Source organism: Nyctereutes procyonoides, unplaced genomic scaffold (assembly GCF_905146905.1).
Source record: "Nyctereutes procyonoides isolate TBG_1078 unplaced genomic scaffold, NYPRO_anot_genome, whole genome shotgun sequence".
Taxonomy (NCBI): Eukaryota; Metazoa; Chordata; class Mammalia; order Carnivora; family Canidae; genus Nyctereutes; species Nyctereutes procyonoides.
Genome location: NW_026575044.1, coordinates 51,023,382 through 51,044,355, shown reverse-complemented (window position 1 = coordinate 51,044,355; position 20,974 = coordinate 51,023,382). Strand labels below are relative to the sequence as shown.

The following is a 20,974-nucleotide window of genomic DNA, read 5'->3' as shown; positions in this document are numbered from 1 at the left end:
CTCAGCCTTTCACACTTCATTTTCCTACATGGTACATAGTACCTTCTAATATCTTGTAATTTACTTAATAACCTTATTATTGTCTGTCTCCCTCTTTCAGGACAGGGACTTCTGTCTGTCTGATTGGCTATTACATCACTCTGGCTTTGTAATATTTGGCAAATAACTTATAATCTCTTTTCCCATCTCTAAAGATGATACTAAGTGGTTATATATGTTTACAGATACTATTTTAGCTAGATAGCTAGATATTTTCCAGTGAGTTTATATTTAGGCAGATGAAATCACTAGAGTTACATAGCCCATTTCACAAATGACAGGCAATGACATATGCATATCAGAGGTCTTTGACTCAAGAAAGGGTACCCCTCTACCTTGTCTAGCCAAGGAGGCTAAGGCACTCCTTCCTGCCCCTGCCTGCTTGTGTTGGGAATAGCTTCCTTCAGAGTCCTCACCTCCTCCTTTTCTCATTGCTACTTTTTATATCTAGCTTTAAACCTTCACCTTACTGGTGTGTCCTACTCCCGCTCGGGGTTCAGAGGTTTACAGGGTGAGCGTAGGGTTCAGACCACTTTAACACTATTTTTTTTAAAGATTTATTTATTTATTTATGATAGACAGAGAGAGAGAGAGAGGCAGAGACACAGGAGGAGGGAGAAGCAGGCTCCATGCACCGGAGCCCGACGCAGGACTCGATCCCGGGACTCCAGGATCACGCCCTGGGCCAAAGGCAGGTGCCAAACCACCGAGCCACCCAGGGATCCCCCACTTTTACACTGTTTTAAATTTGTTTTTTTTTTTAAATTTTTTTTTAATTTTTATTTATTTATGATAGTCACACAGAGAGAGAGAGCGAGAGAGGCAGAGACACAGGCAGAGGGAGAAGCAGGCTCCATGCACCGGGAGCCCGATGTGGGACTCGATCCCAGGTCTCCAGGATCGCGCCCTGGGCCAAAGGCAGGCGCCAAACTGCTGCGCCACCCAGGGATCCCTATTTTAAATTTGAATAGAATTGAAATTCTATTGTGACCTGCAATTGGAACCTAGAAAAAATTAATTTCCAGTTGTCAGACTGCATTGAAATGGAACTTCAGAATGTAACCCCTTTAGAGATTAGGAGGTAACTTTTAGAATGGCATTTCAGTTGTTATGTGGGCAAGATTAAAATATTCTCATAGCCCAGCTAATCTTGAGAGTTATATTTATTATGTATTTAAGCCTTTAAAAATTGTAAATCTGTGTTATCGATATGTTTTGCTTTTATGAAGATAAATTGCAAAGGACAATGGGAAAGTATTTTGATAACAATACTATTGTTGCATTACACTGCTTGCTTTGTAGCAAAAAGGTAATCTAATCCTTAAAAGAATTTGTTCTCTGCTTCCCTGTTTTGACATAGATAAAAATGAGCATTGAGGTGGCTGGGACTGAATTAGAACCGGAAGAAACCGGCAGTTGGTTATTAGTGGCTGTCCTTGACCTCTTAGGTTGTGCTTTGTTTGTTTTCTTCAGGTTGGCACAGAAGCTTTTTGCTTCAGAAATAATGATTTGTGAACTATTCAGAATTAACAAGTTTTACATAAGAGCAACTTTAGTAGCGGTGGGGGTGGGGGGGGTGGCTGAGGGAAACATTTTATGTATCCTGGAAGTTGGGTGCCTTTTGCACCATGAGCCTGTTTGAAGAAAGGCTGTAGAAAGAGTATCCTTGCCTTCTCTGCTGGAACTCTCAGAGGATAAGGCTGCCTTTGGACCTCCTCCCTTGGCCTACCACTCTCGTGCTGTGGGCTGTGGTCGCAGGTGTCCCTGCTTCTAAACTTCCTGTTTCCAGCTTTCCCTGTGTGGCCTTTGACTCTGTGAATAGAGCTGTTCAGTGGTTATGTCCGTGGCCTTTGAGGCAGACCAGAGTTTGAGTTCTGTCTCCATTGCTAACTTAATCTCTAATCATTTTACTTAATATTGGTCTCTTTTCTAGAATTGAGAGAAGGTAATATACACAATATCTATTTAATACTGTGATGGGAATTAAATAATGTATGAAAATGTTTATTAGCATAAGTCCTTGTACACATAAATAAGTTCAACAGATGTTAACTATTACTATAAAAATCTACTTTAAGCTGTATTTTCCTTTATTCAGTCTTTCAACAAGAATATGCTACCCATGCTCTCTGCTGGGTTTTGAGAATACAGCAGTGACCAAAGCAGATATGGCCCAGACCATACTGAGTCCAGGGGGAAAGATGTTTGTGCCTTTGGAACTTGTCAATTATTAGAAGAAATGTTTGATCCAATCAAAATTGGGAAAAGAAATTTAAATTGAAACAGGGATTAAGTTTTAAATTGAGAGCTTAATAAAAGAACTCTGAAGTTAAAAAAAAAAAAAAAAAGACTCCGGAAAATCAGTGTAGTTTTCCAGAGTTTTGAATAGATGTGCTTCTACAAACTGACAGATTTGCCTATAAAGACAATTAGTAGGTCAGCACCAGACAAGTAAGAAAGGGAGTAAAAAGAAATAAGGTCTGTGAAGTAGACTGGAGCAAGTCCATGGAGGTTCCAAAAAAAAAAAAAAAAAAAGGAAAGTAAAACAAGGAGAGCAATTGTGAATTGGAAAGTGATGTGGGTGATTTTCCAGTACAGAAGCCGTAACCTCTGGTGGCAGAGTCAGGATTTAACAACTGGTTTTGAAAGAAACAGGATTTGTTTTAGAAATAAAAGTGTCTGTTGTTAAATGTGATGTTTATATTCATGTTTCGGTAGCCTATTTGTTTTGATATCAGTAAATAATACATGAAATGCTATTAAATGAAGTATAACATTTCTTACACTGTATGTAGTAAGATTTACTGTAGTGAACAGGCTGAGTATGTTGATATATTTACCTGGAAAAATCTTTTTTTTTTTTTTAGTTTATTTATTCTTTAATCTGTACACCCAACATGGGGTTTGAACCCATGACCCAAGACTGAGAGCCATATGCCTCTCCAACTGAGCCAGCTACATGCCTCTACCTGGAAAAATCTTAATGTGAAAATATTTAGTTTAATTTTCTATTTTCTCTGTTAAAATTAGGCAATTTTTGAAACAAACATGCATCAACTGATAAATAGATGAAAAAAATGTGCTGTATTCATACTATGTAACATTATTTGGGAATACAGAGAAATGAAGTACCAGTACATGCTACAGCATGGATGCCACCTGTAATAAGGCGTGCTAAGTGCTAGAAGCCAGTCACAAAAGATCACTTCTTGTATAACTCCATTTATTTGAAACATCCAGAATAGATAAATCTATAGAGACAGAAAGTAGGTTAATGGTTGTTTAGAAGAGAGGGAGAGGCTAGGATTGGGGGAAAATGGAGTGACTACTGATGGGTATGGGGTTTCTTTTGGGGTGATGAAAATGTTCTAAAATTGTGGTCAAAGGGCAGCCCCAGTGGCGCAGCGGTTTAGCGCCACCTGCGGCCCAGGGTGTGACCCTGGAGACCTGGGATCGAGTCCCAGGTCAGGCTCCCTGCATGGAGCATGCTTCTTCCTCTGCCTATGTCTCTGCCTCTTCTCTCTCTCTTTCTCTGTGTCTCTATAAATAAATAAATAAGTAAAAAATCTTAAAAAAAAATAAAATAAATAAAATTGTGGTCATGGCTGCATAACTCTGGGAAAATATTAAAAACCACCAAATTGTGCACGTTAAATGGGTGAATTGTATGTGATTATATTCTAAGAAAGCTGTTAATTTTCTTAAAAAGGAAGCAATTTAAAGAATTCCTGACTTCAAAAAGCAGAAGAGAGAAAGTAGATCATTTACACAGAGCTGGATTCCCCCTAGTCCATAGACACCAATTCCAGTGCATGTTAGAGTGGCTCTTCTCCAATGCAGTGCACAGGGTCACTTTAGGATTTGTTACAATGTGGAGTCCCAGACCCTGCCTTGTAAATTCTTATTCAGCAGCCCTAGAAAGGGCTTGGGGCTCTCGACTTTTTAAAAGGCATCCTAATGAAGCAGGTGCTCTTTGAATCAGAAATTGAGAACTGCTCTGGTAGAGAGTTCTATTAGAATACTTTCCTAGGCCTGTTGATCCAACTTTATTTTTATTCAATTGCTTTGGCTGCCTTATCAGTTCTAAGATAAATATTTAGTAATTTATTGATTTCAGAATCACATTGAACCACTGTAGCATTGTCTTAATACAGACTGGGTAGCTGAAGCCAGAGAGATTATGTTTTTTCTTTAGAGTCTCACAGCTCCTATGTGGGAGAATTGGATTCCAGATATAGGTCTGCTTGTGCCCAGTCCAGTACTCTTTCCCACTTGGACACATCCTCTCTCAGAGTCTTATTTTATATGTGATGATCCTGACCTCTCCCATGACTGCCACAGACTTAGGTGCTGCCTACTTTTTAGGGTCTCTGCATATTCATGTGACTTTTAGGCTGTGTGACTTGGAGCAAATTACTTAACCTCTCTGTGCTTCAGTTTCTTTATCATCAGAAAGTAGGGTAAGAATAATACCTAATGATAGAATTATTTTGAGAATTTAATGGTACCCATGCATTTTAAATACTTGGCACAGTCACTGAAATATAGTACATGTTCAGTAAATGTTAGCTGCCATTTCTAAGAAATTTTAATGAAAAACTGGATATAATGTCATGTTTGTGCATAAGGGGAAAGGTAATATCATGTTGGCTTAAAGAGGCAGTCTTTGAATTCAGTTTCCTGGATTCACATCTTGCCTCCATTACTCATATGTTGCATAATCTTGGGAAGGTTGCTTACATACCTGTACCTAGTAGCTCATCTGTAAAATGGAGACAATTGTACCCACTTCATAAGATTCTTGTGAACCTTACGGGCAAAGGTATGAACATAGGTATGAGTCAAACCAAATTATTTGTGGGAATAATAGTTTAATGTTTTAGGATTATGGCAGCAGAATAACTGATTTGTGAAAATGATTCTTATGTTTTTGGTGAGTTAAGTGTTTTAGTACATTTTTTTGGTCTTTCCTGGAATGCTTGGATGGCTCAGTGGTTGAGGGTCTGCTTTCAGTTCAGGGCGTGGTCCCAGAGTCCTGGGATCAAGTCCCACATTGGGGTCCCCTGGAGGAGCCTGCTTCTCCCTCTGCCTGTGTTATCTCTGCCTCTCTCTGTGTCTCTCATGAATAAATAAAGTTTAAAAAAATTTTTTTGGTCTTTCCTCTATTTGTATATGTGGGAAAGGTATGAATAGCTTTCAGCAAAGGACATAATTATCTGAATATTTTACTATGACATCTAAATTGCTGCCATTGTTGAAAGCCATCTGTATGATGGTTCCTAGCTGTTCATTTCTCTGCTGTTCCTCTCTTGAAGTTTCTTGGTTGTTTAGTTTCTCTATGTTTTCCTTTTCTAATTAAAAATTATGCATGTTCTTTGAAGGGTGAAATGTTTTATTACTCCATATGTCACATACCAGCATGTGTGTGTGTATATTTTCCATTTGGCTTGCTCATATTTCATTCATTGTAATTTTGTCTTTTAATAAGTTTCTGAAGATATGTAAAAATTTCCTATTGTGACTAAGGATTTATTATTTTCACTTTGTCTTAATTACAAAGTGAAATCTGATTTTAAAATATTTGATGTATAATTTTGAGGCTGTATTGTTTGGTGCATGCAAATTCATAGTTTTTTGAAGTGTCCCTTTTTACTCTTTTAAATGCTGCTTTCCTTAAATTCTCGTTTCTTTGGATACTAGCATTATTTGCTTTGTTCTGGCTTTCTTCTGACTTGTATTTTTCCCACATGTATGTTTCTATTCTTTTGTTTTAAAGCTTTCTGTGTTGTTTTAGTTATATTTATGGTAAACAACATGTTGCTATATTATTTTTCTTAATCTCATTTGAGAGTCTGTCTTTTAATAGGCATTCTTTACCTGTTGGTATTTATTATAATTTCTGATATATTTGAACTCATTTCTTCTTATTTTATGTTATCTGTTAGTCATGTTTTGTTTTAGGTCCTCGTGCCTCCCGCCCTTTTTTTGCCTTTTTGAAAAATCACATAGGGCAGTACCATCCTGCTATTTTCTACATGGAAGTATTCAACTGAAATAGTAAAAAACCCTACCCCTTTCTTAGGAGTTGCATTCTCCAGTTGCAGTCCTCACCTGGCTATTCATTCTATCTGATCCCCTCCCCTCCATGAGGGCAGAGTCTAGATCATGCCTGTTTTTCTCACCACTGCACCCCCAGGTGTGGTACCTGGTATATAGGTGCTCAATGAACACTTAATCGAATGAATCAAAGAATGATAGGTGATTTTAAGAATCACCTAGGTGGCTTTCAAATATACTGATACTTGGCCCCATACTTTGGAGATTTTGATTTAATAGGTCTGATGTGGAACCTAGCTACATATTAAGAAACAAACAAAAAATTCCCCCAGATAATGTAGATTATCAGCTAGATTTGCAAAAATTTGAACTGAGACTTTTCCTCTTTGAGACAGCTTTTCTACTTTTAAACAACTTGTGGCTCTCCTGATACAATTAATAATTGTGAAGAGAAACATTGATCACTGGGTAATCTGTTTATCTGCTCAGTTGAGGTGCGGCCACAGTTTCCCCTAAAACAAAGAAACCTACCACAATTTCAGCTCCTAATTTATCTACTTATTTACTTTATTTTTACTTTTTATTTTTGGGGGAGGGGGAGAGCCAAAGGGAGAGGGAGAGAGAATCATAAGCTGGTTCCATGCCCTGTGTAGAGTCTGGTGTGGGGCTTAAACTCACTACCCTGAGATCATGACCTGAGCCAAAATCAAGAGTCATATGCTTAACTGACTGAGCCACCCAGGCACCCCATCTATTTATTTATCGATGAAGTTGAGCTAGAGGATAGCTGGTCCTGTTTGGGTAACCCCAAAGAGCAGTGTAAATTTCTTTTTTCTCAAATAATTTTTAAGCTTCCCTGTATCTGTTTCATGTGCTCTACAGGAGATCATTTAACTGAACATGCCTCTGTGCCTTTACATCAATAAAATCAGTCATTGGAAACATATAGCCAAAGGATTAAAACATGGAATGAATGGTTGGACTAGAGATCTTATCTTAGCCTTTTTTCTATTTTTACGGTATTAATTCTCTTAGTCAACATTTATCATGGTTTATGTTATATAAAATTGCCTGGAACACCAAGGACCTGATTTTGATTTTGGTTTATTGTATTTTACTCATGATGCTGTTTTATTTGCATTGATTCATCTGTGCATTAGGAAGTTAATTTGCCTTCAAGGAGCAAACTTCATGGGAATGTGAACCTTTTAGGGTTGCAGACAACTGTTAATGAAACCTATGATTGAAAAAGTAGTTCATCAAGTTCCTTGTCTGTATTTGAAACTAAGCATTTAGAACATTAGTCTCTCATAATGAATTTTGATTCAGTAGATAGAGTTAAGGAAAAATGTTAGTGGGGAAGGTATTCTCAGATTTGATCAGGACAATTTTTAAAAGCATGTTTTTTTTTTATTTTCATCTTTTAATCTTGGTTATTTACCATCAGTGCTTTGGTTTTCCAGTTTTCAAAATGGAAATTATACTTTGTACAGTATGGAACCTTAATTAATGGTTACCAGTCAACTCAGATGAAAGTTACTTTAGATCAGAGTAGTATAGTAATAATATTTTAAATAAGTAGTTTGAGAACTTTCAGTGGAAATGATCATTGACTTAAATGTCATGATTATTTTGTGCTCTTTTGATGACATGGGACATGTTTCCCATTCTCAGGGATTCCTGATCTCACTTGTGGGTTATTCTCAAATCCCTCTCTTTCTTACTTAGCTCGGAAACCCAGTGAAATATTCGTAGTTCAGCAGGCATTTATGGTTTACCTGCCATGTGCAATACATCATGCTAGGCACAGGAGAGAGACCTAATGAAACAGTCTTTATCCTAGAGGATAAATAGAAGAATCATCTGGAAATAAGAAAAATGAAGTTTTTCCCTTCAGAAAACTCTCCATTTTCCTTGCTCTCTTATCTTTTCCAGATCTGTTTCTTAAAAAACATTTATTTATTTTAGAGAGAGAATGAGTAGGGGGAGGGGCAGGGCAAGAGGGAGAGGGAGAATCTCAAGCAGACTTCCCACTGATCTCAGAGCCCATCATGGGACTTAATCGAACAACCCTGAGATGATGACCTGCACTGAAATCAAGAGTTGGGTGCTCAACCGACTGAGCCACCCAGGTGTCCCCCTTTTTTAAAGTTTTTTTTCTTTAAAGTAATCTCTACACCCATTGTGGGGCTAAAACTTAGACTGAGTCAGCTGGTTGTCCCCAGATCTATCCTGATAGTAACAGTGTTAATACCTTAAAACTATATAGTACTCTCATATAAACTGTGTCAGCTGAAGGTTACAATAGGGCTTGATCCCTTTATTGGACAGCATACATGAGTCTGTTAAAATTTTAAGTGTTCAACAGTGTCTTTTAGATACTCCCGTATACCACATTTAAGTGACTGTAAAGAGAAGGATATATAGTTTGCAGCGTGGTCTACCTAAAAGGGCTGACAAGACCCCGAGGCGTGAATCACTGTAAGGTTGTTAGAGCACATCTGGAACGCAGGATTTTAGGGGATGAAGCTAGAGAGGTGTGTGGCCCAGGTCATAAGGGACCTTGTGTGCACAGAGGAGTTTGCAGATCTTCCTGTGGCTCACTAAATTTTAGTCTGCCTCAGGGCACATAGAAAGTACACTAGCATGTTCCTGTCAGTTTACCCAGATTTGACTAAATCCCCCTCATACAGTATTGCTGTTTTTGAAGACAAAGATTTGTATATAATATTCATTAATATTTTTATAGCTTTATTGAGATACAGTTCACATAACATATAAGTTGTCCATTTGAAATGGTTTTTATTATCTTCAGAATTGTGCAGTTGTCACCACAATCAATTTTGGAATTTTTATTTCACTCCAGAAAGAATTCCTATACCCCTTTGCAGTTGTTTCTCATTTCCCCCAATGTCCCTGGCCCTTGGCAACCAGTAAGCTACTTTCTGTTTTTGTAATGTGTCAGTTCTGGACATTTCATATAAATAGAACTATATAGTATATTACGCTTTGTGTCTGGCTTCTTTCATTTGGTATAGTGCTTTCAAGGTTCATTCATGTTGTAGGCTGTATCAGTGCTTCATTCCTCTTAGTGGCTGAATCATATTCTTCTGTACGGCTATATCCCATTTTTGTTTTTCTATTCATCGGGTGATGAACATTTGGGCCAGTAGTGTATTTTATCTTGTTTATAATAAAACTAGTATTGTAAATTGCTTAGGAAGTTACCATGTTATAATGAAAAATATAAATAGGTTTATTCTGATTTTTAATTGAAGAAAAAAAGGCTTGATCTGTTTTCTAGACCTTCACTTCCTATTTAATATAAATGAAGCAGTCAAGTACATGCTATTGGAAAATAAGTGTAAATAAGCCTTATTCTCCTATAAAAATCATGATGCCTAGATTTTGTTTGTATGAATATTACTACAGATTTTGCTTACATCACCTTTTTATATCATAATCAACAGAGATTTGTAGCATCTCACATGTGGTGTAGTTGTGGATTCACACTGTCCTCATTGCTTATTGTCCAGTTCTAGTTAAAAATGAATTTGTGTGTGAAACGAAATTAAAGCTCACGATCGTTAATGGAAATTTGTGATAGCTCTGTCACTTCTGCAGCAGTAACAGTCCCTGTGGGCTGCCACTTAATCCTAGGGGCTCAACTGGGTTGGTGTGCACACCCTGTTAAACCAGGTGTAACTTTCTCTCTGACTGAAGAAAGCATTTCTACATGTGCCCAGGAGTTATGGGGAAGTCCTTAATGTAGTGCACTCATGTTTCTAAAAAGTACTGAAGGGTTTTAGCAAGAGAGGGACATAGTACAATTTAGGTTTTTAAATGGACCACATTCTTGATGGCGGGGAAACTGTCAAACCTTTCCTCTTTGTTCATCCCTACAACACCTACTTCTTCCTCAGCTGCACCTGTGCTTTTTCACTCAAGAAAGTAGAAGCAATCTGAATAGAACTGCCACATTCTCTCACTATCCAGTCTGCCTCCCTGCATCTGTACCAAACACCTATTAAGGGTATTATTTCAGAAATAGGAAGAAACATTTCTGTCCTGTACCACTACCTCCATGTCCTCTTGTCATGTTTCCACAGACTCCATCAGAGCTTCTCTTGTCAAGGTCATCAGTCGAACAGGAAGAAAATTAGAGCAATGTGGAATCCAGAAAAGATTAAAAAACAAAACAAAACATGATCAGCTCTGTCAAATGCTTGTGACAAGTGGATTCAAAGCTTTGGTAATTCAAGCAAGCTATCTCCTGTGCTCAGGGCTCTGAACAGAGTGGTAATGTGAAGGAGAGTTGTGGTTCTAAAGGAATTCTATAAATTGATCCCTTTCTTTCTTTCTGGAAACCTCAGTAACCCCTACAGAGAAGAGAAATCAGGGCTTTCTGAATGTTGCTGAGTCATAGCACTTCTAAGACACTGAGCAACCCCAATCAGACTTTACTGTGGTAAACTACACGCAGTGAAAAATTTTAACCATTTTAACTGGACAGATCAGTGGCATTATATTCACAAAGTTGTGCAGCCACCACTGTTTGACCTTTTTCCTCAGCCCACGTGGAAACTCTGAACTCACTATGTAATGGCTCCCATTCCCCCTTCCCCAGCTTCCTGCTGATCTCTAACCTACTTTCTTTCTCTAGGAATTTACCTTTTGTAGATACTCCATGTAAGTGGAAATCACAATATTTGTGTTTGTGTGTCTGGTTTATTTAGCATGTTTTTATGGTTTATCCATGTTGCAGCGTATATCAGAATCTCACTCCTTTTAAAGTCTAAACAGTTTCATTGAATGTATAGCTTCAGTCAGTTTAGAGTAAGTTTTATTAACTATTCCATATGTGTATGAATAAAGTTTTTCCTTCTCCGTAGTAGAAAATCCCTGTCTTACTCCTAGCTGGTTAGATTTGATTGTACTTGTAATTTTGCATATGTGTGTGTATGGGTTTTTCCCCTCTCCTAAAAGTTCTTAGGGTCTAAGATTTTTTGTTTTTTTAGTTGGGAACCAGTTCCAAAATTGAATGTCCTAACAAAAAAGGGCAGTTAACCTCTGTAATTCTTCAACCATGACATTTCCACTAAGCAAAAGGCTATATTTATAGCCTTTGTATTCTCTTTTGGTATTCCAATTCTACAGTTTCTTATTTTTGTAGATGTCAGTATTGGAAAGGGCTTTAGTTGTTTTTTTCTCGAAGAGGCTTAGGTCCATGGAGATTAAGTGACCAACCTAGGGTCACACATCACATAATGAACAAATTCCATCTCATGACCACTGTTCCTATATTCTCTTCACAATGAAAATAACTTGGTTCAGCTCTTTTTAAAAATTGACTTTGTGGTGTAACTTAAATATAACAAAAGCAGATATTATAAGTGTCCAGTTTAATGAGTTTTAACAGATTTGTACCCTCCTATAACCACCACCCCCAATCATTTTATCACTCCAGAAACTCCCTCTAGTCAGTCCCCCCTATATGACATGTGCCCCCTCCCTGGCTCCCCAAATCTCTGGCAACCTTTTTACTTTCTCTGTAGTTTTGCCTTCCCCAGAATATCATAGCATTATATAGTCCTTACCTTTTTCAGGTTGGTTTCTTTTACTTAGCAACATACTTTTAAGGTTCCTCCATATCTTTTCATAGTTTGATAGCTCATTTCTTTTTATCTGTGAATAATATCCCATTGTATGGATGTACCACCATTTATTTACCCATTCACCTATTAAAGAACATCTTGCTTGTTTCCAAGTTTTGGCAATTATCAATAAAGTCACTGTAAAAGTTTATGTGCAGGTTTTGTGTGGACATAAGTTTTCAACTTATTTGGATAAATACCAAGGAACACAATTGCTTGGTTTTATGGTAAGAATATACTCAGTTGTGTGAGAAACTGCCAAAGTGTCTTCTGCAGTGGCTGAATCATTTTGCATTCTCACCAAACAATCAGAGTTCCTGTTGTTCTACATCCTCACCAGCATTTGATGATGTCAGTGTTTTGAAATTTATTCTAGTAGGTATGTAGTGGGATCTTATTATTGTTTTAACTTGCAATTCCCTAATGTTGAGCATCTTTTCATATGTTATTTGCTATCTATATATCTTCTTTGATGAGGTGTCTATTCTAATCATTTGTTCCTTGGGTTCATTTTTATATCGAATTTTAAGAGTTTTTTGTATATTTTGGATACCAGTCCTTTATCAGATATGTGTTTAGCAGACATTTTCTCCCAGCTTGGGGTTTGTGTCATTCTCTGAACGGTGCCTTTCATGGATCAGAACTTTTTAATTATAATGAAGTTCATTTTATTGATTTTTTTCTTTCATGGATTGTGCTTTGGTGTTATATTTTTAAAATTGCCAAGCCCAAGATCGCCTGGTTTTTCTCCTATGTTTTCTTCTAGTTTTGTAATTGTGCACTTTACTTTCAGGCTTATGATCCCTTTTGAGTTAATTTTGGGAAAGTTGTAAGGTCTATATAGATTTATTTATATTTTTGCATGTGGATGTCCAACAGTTCTAGCACCATTTGCAGAAAAGACTGTCCTCTCTCCATTGAATTGCCTTTGCTCCTTTGTCAAAGTTCAGTTGACTGTATTTTTTGTGAGTTTATTTCTAGGCTTTATTCTGTTTCATTGATCTGTTTGTATTCTTTTGCCAATACCACATTGTCTTGATTACTGTGTCATGATATCCTTTAAAAATAAAATATGATCATATCATCCTATTCTCCAAATCACTTCAGTGCCTTGCCTTTGCTTTTATGTGATGAAGATTCAGGTCCTTCAGATAGCTCACGTGAAGCCTCCCTCCCCATCTCTTAGACTCTTCTTAGCCCTTCCTTTGGTCATTAAGATTTTGTTTCCCAATCATTCCTTTTTATTCTTGACCTCCAGGCTTTTATACTCACTGTTTCCTCTCTAGAATTCTTCTCTAACTCCCTCTTCTGATTAGCTCTATTTGCCTTTCAGGTCTCCATTTAAAATTTATAGCCTTAGCAAGGGCTTCCCAAATCTCCAAACTAGAATAGGGCTCCCTATTATACACTCTTATAACTCCCTCTGTTCTTTATTATAATGTTTAGCACAACTGTATGATTTATTTGTATGATTTATCTGTTAATTTATCTGTTTTCTCTGAAAATCTCTGTGAAGGCCAGAGATCTCATAGAGGTGTTTTTTCATTGTTCCATTTCCATTGCTATATACACTGCTCTTGATAAATACTTGTTAACTGAATTGATGAGTGAAGGGAAGGGAACTGTGTACAGTGGACATTAGCTAGATTCACTAATGGAAAAAGTGCTTTATTTGGGTAGATTTTACTAGATGTGAGGCTGCCACAGTTCGTATTTAGAGACTGCAGCAGGAAATCATACTAAATCTTTTATATTTGTGTTTAGCAAAGATTTTAAATTACATACTCTGTGTAAAGCAAAATGCTAGGTATTGTAGCAAATACCAGAAAGAATCATAACTCATCCCTGTCTTGAAGTTTACATTCTAGTAAAGGAGACAAACAGACTCAAATATTTTTAGGAAGTACAAGTCAACGTGAAGAGGGGCCAGATGAAGTGAATTAGTGTGGCAAGGGGAAGACTGCATGTGGGTTCAGTGGGCTTACATCAATCTTGAGACTTTACACGAAACACTGGTGTTGGTGGGTGTGCTGTTCTTGTGAGGCTACCCTCAGTGATGGCATGGCTGGGCCTGGATGCCAGAGAACACTCAGTTTCATTCATGTTGTCTCTGTACCCCAAAGCTGTGGGGCTTTGGGGCCACTTATCACTAACTGGGAGGTAATTGGTCATGATGTAGTAACCTTTAATTCTGAAATGTGTGGTTTTATTGAATACCTTCTTTTCTCCACCCTTTATCAGCTGGTTAGGCTTAAAAACCACAGCCTTCTGGTGTGCTTCACTTATTCCATTTAACTTTAAGGTTTTATGCTGTAATTCCTATTCTCTTTATTGAATGTTAGAGTCTCTGGAAGTGTCTGGGGCAGGGGGTGTGGTGCCAATGTGACAGGACATGAACGATGATTTTTCAGCTGCTTGGAGCCTGGTAGTTCAGATGAATATTTTAGAACTGACACTGCTATTTCCAATGGGTTTTCTTAACATTTCCAGAGGTTTTGGCAAGTGAATTTCTAAAATAAATATGAGTAAGTATATGTCTAGGCAAGCTAGTGTGTCTGGGTGCAGTTATGCTTTGAATATTGTTCTACTCCATAGCTCAAGACTATCTGAAGAACCAGGTTTATGTTTTAGTGGAAGGTTAGAAGTTCCATCAGGCCATGGAGGTAATGAGTCACCTGGTGTACATGTCAGTCTAATAATGCCCACCCTTGTTTTGTTGTGTTCCCAAAAGGTTTGGTTAAATATAGAACTATTTTATGGTTCAGTTTTAAATTAGGAAAGGTGAATAGATTTAGAATATTTAAACCAGGTTAGACATAGTTTATCCTTGAGCTAGGAGACCTTCAAGACAATTTCAGAGGTTCTTCAGGGCTGGATCACCACTATAGTGGTCTGTTGGAATGAGAAGGATTGAAGGAACAGGTATTTTTGCCTATGACCATAAATTCCATATCCAGCATTCAGCAATACAAGTATGAATGGAAGACATTTATAGTTTCATTCATATATTCATTAACTGTTAAGTCTTTGCTGTTTCTAAAATAACATAAAAACAAAGGTGAATCATAGAGGATTTTGCTTTCAAGGAGCTTAATCTTTTTGAGGAATTAACGTATGTATATTATTAACTATAATCCAAGTTAAAAAGTGAAATGTACCACATAAAGATACAAGTGAATGTCATGGCCATTTTGAAGGAAAAAAATGATTGTTTTCCTCAAGAATAGTGGGTAGAGACTATAATGTAATATAACAGCTGGCAGCTGTTAATCAGGGTCAGCGAGTCATTATGGGAGAGATTCCTCTGAGCAGGGAGATGGAAAATAGATAAAAAGCCCACTAAATTCTTACTTGACATGTATCAGCAGAAGAGTTCTAGGTTAAGTAAACAAAAGTCTAACTTGAATTATAAAAACACAGTCATGACACCCCTGTCAGTTCTCAGACTTGAGCCATATACAGACTCAGAACCCCTTTAAGGAAGGAGAGTCCATGTCCTTCCTGCTGAGGAAGGACCCCTCTACACTGCCAAAAATTTACATTGTTAATTTTTCTTTCAGCCATCCCCAAAGGGGATGCACTGCACTGGGGAAAGGAATTAATCAGATTATTTGGGAACTACTGGATGTTGGCTTTGAACTGACACTGATTCTAGCAGACCCAAAACATCACGGTGGTCCAGCTTACAGAGGTCAGGTGATCAGTGGGATTGTAGTTCAGGTCCATCTCACAGAGAGGCTAGTACATTTATAAACTCATCCTGAATCTAGTTATTCTCTAATTCTGGAATACATAATTGGAATAGGCATACTCAGCAGTTGTCAGAATCCCCACATTCATTCCCTGACCAATGAGGTAAAGGCTATTTTGGTGGGAAACACCAAGTAGAAGCTACTAGAACTGCCTCTACCTAGGACAATAGTACATCAAAAGCAATAGCACATTTCTAGAGGGGTTACAGAGACTAGTGCCACCATCAAGGACTTGAAAGAAGTAGAAAAGTTGATCCCACATTTCTAATCAGCCTGCTTCTTTGGCTTGTGCAGAAGATGTTGATTATGGAGAATGACATTATATTACTATGAGCTTATTAACCAGATTCTGGCTTCAATTGCAGCTATTGTACCAGATGTGGCTTCATTGCTTGAGTCAGTTAAGACATCCCCTGATACCTAGTATGCAGCTGTTATCTGACAAATGCTTTTTCTCTATACCTGTCAGTAAGACCACCAGAAGCAGTTTGCTATTACCTGGCAAGGCCAGCAGTACACCTTCACTGTCCTATCTCAGGGGTGTGTCGACTTTCCAGACCTGTGTCATAATTTAGTTCACAGGGCTCTTGATTGCCTTTCTCTTCCATAAGATATCACAGTCATCCATTACATTGATGACATTATGCTATTGGACCTAGTGAGTGAGAAATAGCAACTACTCTAAACTTATTGATAAAACATTTGTGTGTTAGAAAGTAGGAAATAAATCTGACAAAAATTCAGGGGACTTCCACCTCAGTGTAATTTCTACAGTCCAGTAGTGTGGTTCATATGGAGACATCCTTTCTAAGGTGAAGGATAAGTTTTTACGTCAGTTTCCACTCCCACCACCAAAAAAAAAAAAAACACCACACAGTGACTAGTAGCTTCATTATATTTTGGAGGCAGCATATTCCTGCAAGTATATTGTATCACTCTGTCCCATACGGAATGACCCAGAAAGTTAATAGTTTTGAGTAGGACCCAGAATAAAAGAAGGCTCTGCAACAAGTCCAGGTTGCTATGCAAACTGCTCTGTCACTTGGGCCATGTGATCCATTAAATCCAATAGTGTTTGAATTGGCGGTGGATAGAGATGCTGTTTGGAGCTTTTGGCAGGTCCAGTAGGCAAAGCACAGTGCAGGCCTTTAGGATTTTGGAGCAACGCCCTCCCATTCTTTTGAGAAACAATTCTTGGCCTGCTTCTGGGCCATAGTACAGACTGAACATTTAACCGTAGGCCACTTAACCATAGGCCACCAAATTACCATGTGACCTGAATTGCCCATCATAAACTGGGTATTATCTGACCCTTTAAGCCATGAATTTGGGTCGGTATAACAGCACTGCATCATTTAGAATGGTATATATGTGTTTGGGTGCAGGTAGACCCTGAAAGCACTGCCCAGATGCACTTCTGCTCACTCCCTTCTCTTTCCTAACCTATATCTATTTGCCTTGTGGGGAGTTCTACAGTCAGTTGGCAGAAGTGAAGACTTGGGCCTTGTTAAAGATGGTTCTGCATATGCAGGTGCCATCTAAAAGTGGCAAGCTGCAGCATGTAGCACCTTTCAGAGATGTCCCTGAAGGAGAGTGCTGAAGGGAAATCTTCCCAGTGGGCAGAACTTTGAAGAATACATCTGGTTGTGCACTTGCTTGGAGAGAATGATTGGAACATTGGTGACAAGGAAATCTGGGGAAGAGATATGTGAATAGACTTCTCCGGGGGGGGGGGTGGAGTGAAGATATTTGTGTTTCAGGTAAATGGTCACCAAGGAGTGACCTCAGTGGAGAAGGACTTTAATATTCAAGTGAATGGGATGACCTGTTCTGTGGACACCAGTCAGCCTCCTTTCCCAGCTACCTTGTCATCACACAGGGAGCTTGGGAACATGGCTACAGCAGCATGGGTGGAGATTTTAAATGCAGGGGCTTATCACCATAGATTTCCATTCACCAAAGTTGACTTAGCTTTAGCCATTGCTGAGGATCCAATCTACCATCAAGCAGAGACTAACACTAAATCCCCAATATGGCACTGTTTCCCTGGGTGATCAGCTAGTTACCCAGTGGCAGGTTGATTATATTGGACTGCTTTCATCATTGAAGGGTCAGCATTTTGATCTTACTAGAAGAGTTACTTACCCTTGATATGGATTTGCCTTCACTGCATGCAGTACTTCTGCCAAAACTACCATCCATGGTTTTACAGAATGCCTTATTCGCCATCATGGTATTCCACAGAGCATTACTTCTGATCAGGGAACTCAGTAGGAAAAAGTATAGCAATGGGCCAGTGCCCATGGAATTCACTGTTCTATGTTTCCCACTGTCCTGAAGCAGAAGACTTTATAGGATAGTAGACATTAAGGAGGCTAAGGAGATGTGTATGAGTGCTAAATTTACAGTAAACTTGTGATTATTAATTATATGTGCCATCTTTTATCATTTTTTTGAGTATAGTTGGCACACAATGTTACATTAGTTTCAGGTGTACAGCATAGTGATTCCACAAGTATATACATTATGCTCTGCCTTTTTTTAAAAAAAAATATTTATTTCAGAGAGCTTAAGTTGAGGGCAGGAGCCCAGAAGCATAGGGAGAAGCAGACTTCCCCCTGAGCAGGGAGGCCAATGCTTAAATGACTGACCCACCCCAGACGCCCCTGTGCTGTGCCCTTTATATAATTTATTCACTCCATAACTGGAAGACTTTATCCCCCATTCCCTTTCACCCATTGTGTCTATCCCCCAATTCCTCTCTCCTCTGGCAACCACCAATTTGTTCTCTGTATTCATTTGTTTTGTTTTTTAGAGTGCACGTATATGTGCATTCACACCGTATTTGTCTTTCTCAGTCTAATTTATTTCACTTAGCTTATTAATACCCTCTAGGTCCATCCATGTTGTTGCAATAGCAAGAAGTCATCCTTTTTTATGACTGTTATATATTTGTGTGTGTGTGTGTGTATGCATGTGTGTGTGTGTATGGATGGATGTCTGTCTCTCTATATCTCACACACCTTTCTATCATTGGACTCTTAAGTTGCTTCCATATCTTGGCTATTGTACATAACTCTGTAATAAACAAAGTGGTACATATATCCTTTCAAATTAGTGTTTTTATTTTCTTTGGGTAACTGTGCAGTAGTGGTATAACTGGATTATATGGTAATTCTATTTTTAATTTTTTGACAAGCCTCCACAATGGGTATACCAATTTACACTCTACCAACAGTGCATGAGAGTTCCTTTTTCTCTGTATCCTCGCCAACACTTATAATTTCTTGTCTTTTTGATCTTAGCCATTCTGACAGATGTGAGGTGATACCTCCTTGTGGGTTTGATTTGCATTTCTCTGATGATTAGTGATACTGAGCACTTTTTTCATGTATCCGTTGGTCATCTGTATGTCTTCTTTGGAAAAATGTTTATTCAGGTCTTCTGCCCCTTTTTTGATGTGGAGTTGTATAAGTTCTTTATATATTTTGAATATTAACCCCTTATTGGGGATGCCTGGGTGGCTCAGGGTTTGGGTGTCTGCCTTCGGCTCATGGTGATCCCTTCCCTCATTGGGCTCCTTGCATGGAGTCTGCTTCTCTCTCTGCCTATATCTCTCCCTTTCTTTCTCTGTGCCTCATAAATAAATAAATACAATCTTTTAAAAAAAAAGTCTGAGGCTCAACCCCTTATTGGATATATCCAATATATATATTTGCAAATACCTAGTATCTAAATAGGTTGTCTTTTTGTTTTGTTGTTTCCTTCATTGTGCAAAAGCTTTTATTTTGATGCAGTGTCCCGATTGTTTGCCTTCAACTTTGAAAATAGGAATCAGAGTTCTACGTCAGATCATACAAACCAATGAAAATATTCTGTATGTTCAGTGAAAAGTAGTAAAAACCTGTACTGTTTAAAAACCAGAGATTGAGGACACCTGGGTGGCTCAGTGTTTTGAGTGTCTGCCTTACTCTCCAGGCATGATCCCGGAATCCCCGGATCAAGCCCTGCATCAGGTTCCCTGCTGGGAGCATGCTTCTCCCTCTGCCAATGTCTCTGCCTCTCTCTGTGTGTCTCTCATGAATAAATAAATAAATCTTGGGGAAAAAATTGAATTAATTTACATTTAAATTAGTTTAAGTCTTATATTCATTTTGAAACTTTGCTGAGAAAATATTATTCCACTTGATAGGTAGATTTCAGATTTTGTGGAGATTTATTGAGTGAATGCCCTGAATGCTTTTAAGGAGTGAAGTATATATGATGACATTGACTGTATAGTGTTTATAACTCATCTTTAAAGCTTGTGACTTCCTTTTCTTTGATACCACCTAAACAACTTTTTAAAAAAGATAGCATTGATGATGGCTACCAGTGGGATACAGAAAAGGATAGATCTGTTTGTTCATGGGGGGTGGGGGGGGTGTAGCTGGATAAACTAATCACTAATCATTGATACTCATTTTACAGATAAATCAAGACTAAAATAAAAAATTTGCCCTAAGTCAGATGGTTAGTGGTAAAAGTTGGGATTTAATCTTAAATGGTTATTGGTAAAAGTCAGCATTTATTTTTTTTTAAGATTTATTTATTCGAGAGAGAGAGAGATAGCAAGAGAGCTGGGAGGGAGGTGCCAAGAGGGAGGGAGAAACAGCCTCCCCAGGGATCACGACCTGAGCTGAAGGCAGACACTTAAACAACTGAATCACTCAGGTGCCCCAAAGGTCAGCATTTAATCCTAAATAATTGGCTTCGTTGCCTGTGTTCTTCCCCACAAAATAGCTAAGGTGAGGTGAGCCATTAACATTGGAAAATAAAACAGAAGGGTTGGTTATATGTGATTTTTTCTAAGAAGAAAAGAAAGGCTCTGCTGAGGAATAAAATAGAATTCCATATATTGGCAAAAGTCTAGAGCTTTTGTGAGGGTGCTATTAGATAGTGGAGTCTGCCCAATATTCCTAAATCAGGTTCATATTTCGAGAAGTAATATTGATGGAGGTGTGGGGTAGGGTGGGCTATTTGTGGACTACATTGAAATCAGAGTTTGGAAAAGTCTTTCATTTGTTTGCATCATATGAGAGATATGTTATAATAATTAATTGGAACTCAGCAATATGTATATGGATGTATATGGATTTTTTAGTTTCTGTTTAAGCTTAGTTAACTGCTACTAATATTTGAGCTTTCAGTCTCTCAGATCCCTAGTATTTCTATGAATAGACTTTATAAACACTGGTGTAAGAGTGCTGAAAGAATACGTTCTTTGATAGCTCTATCTTATCTCAGAAATATCTTTTGGAAATGTGGAAAATCAACCTGGTTAGTATTTTATGTGAATGGATAGTGTCAGTTTTAGTGTATAGTATAAATATAAGAAAACAAAAATAGTTTGTGTATTGTTTTACCCTGGATTGAAGAAATCACACAAAATATCCATCTGGGATTTGCTTTTTTTAATGCGTAGATGAGACT

At 38.0% G+C, this 20,974-nt stretch overlaps 1 protein-coding gene across 4 annotated transcripts in view; it reads left to right on the top strand.

The window, feature by feature from the left end:
- Positions 1 to 20,974, top strand: part of SPIRE1 (spire type actin nucleation factor 1) — a 199,416-nt gene that overhangs the window by 57,209 nt on the left and 121,233 nt on the right. The window lies entirely within an intron of this gene.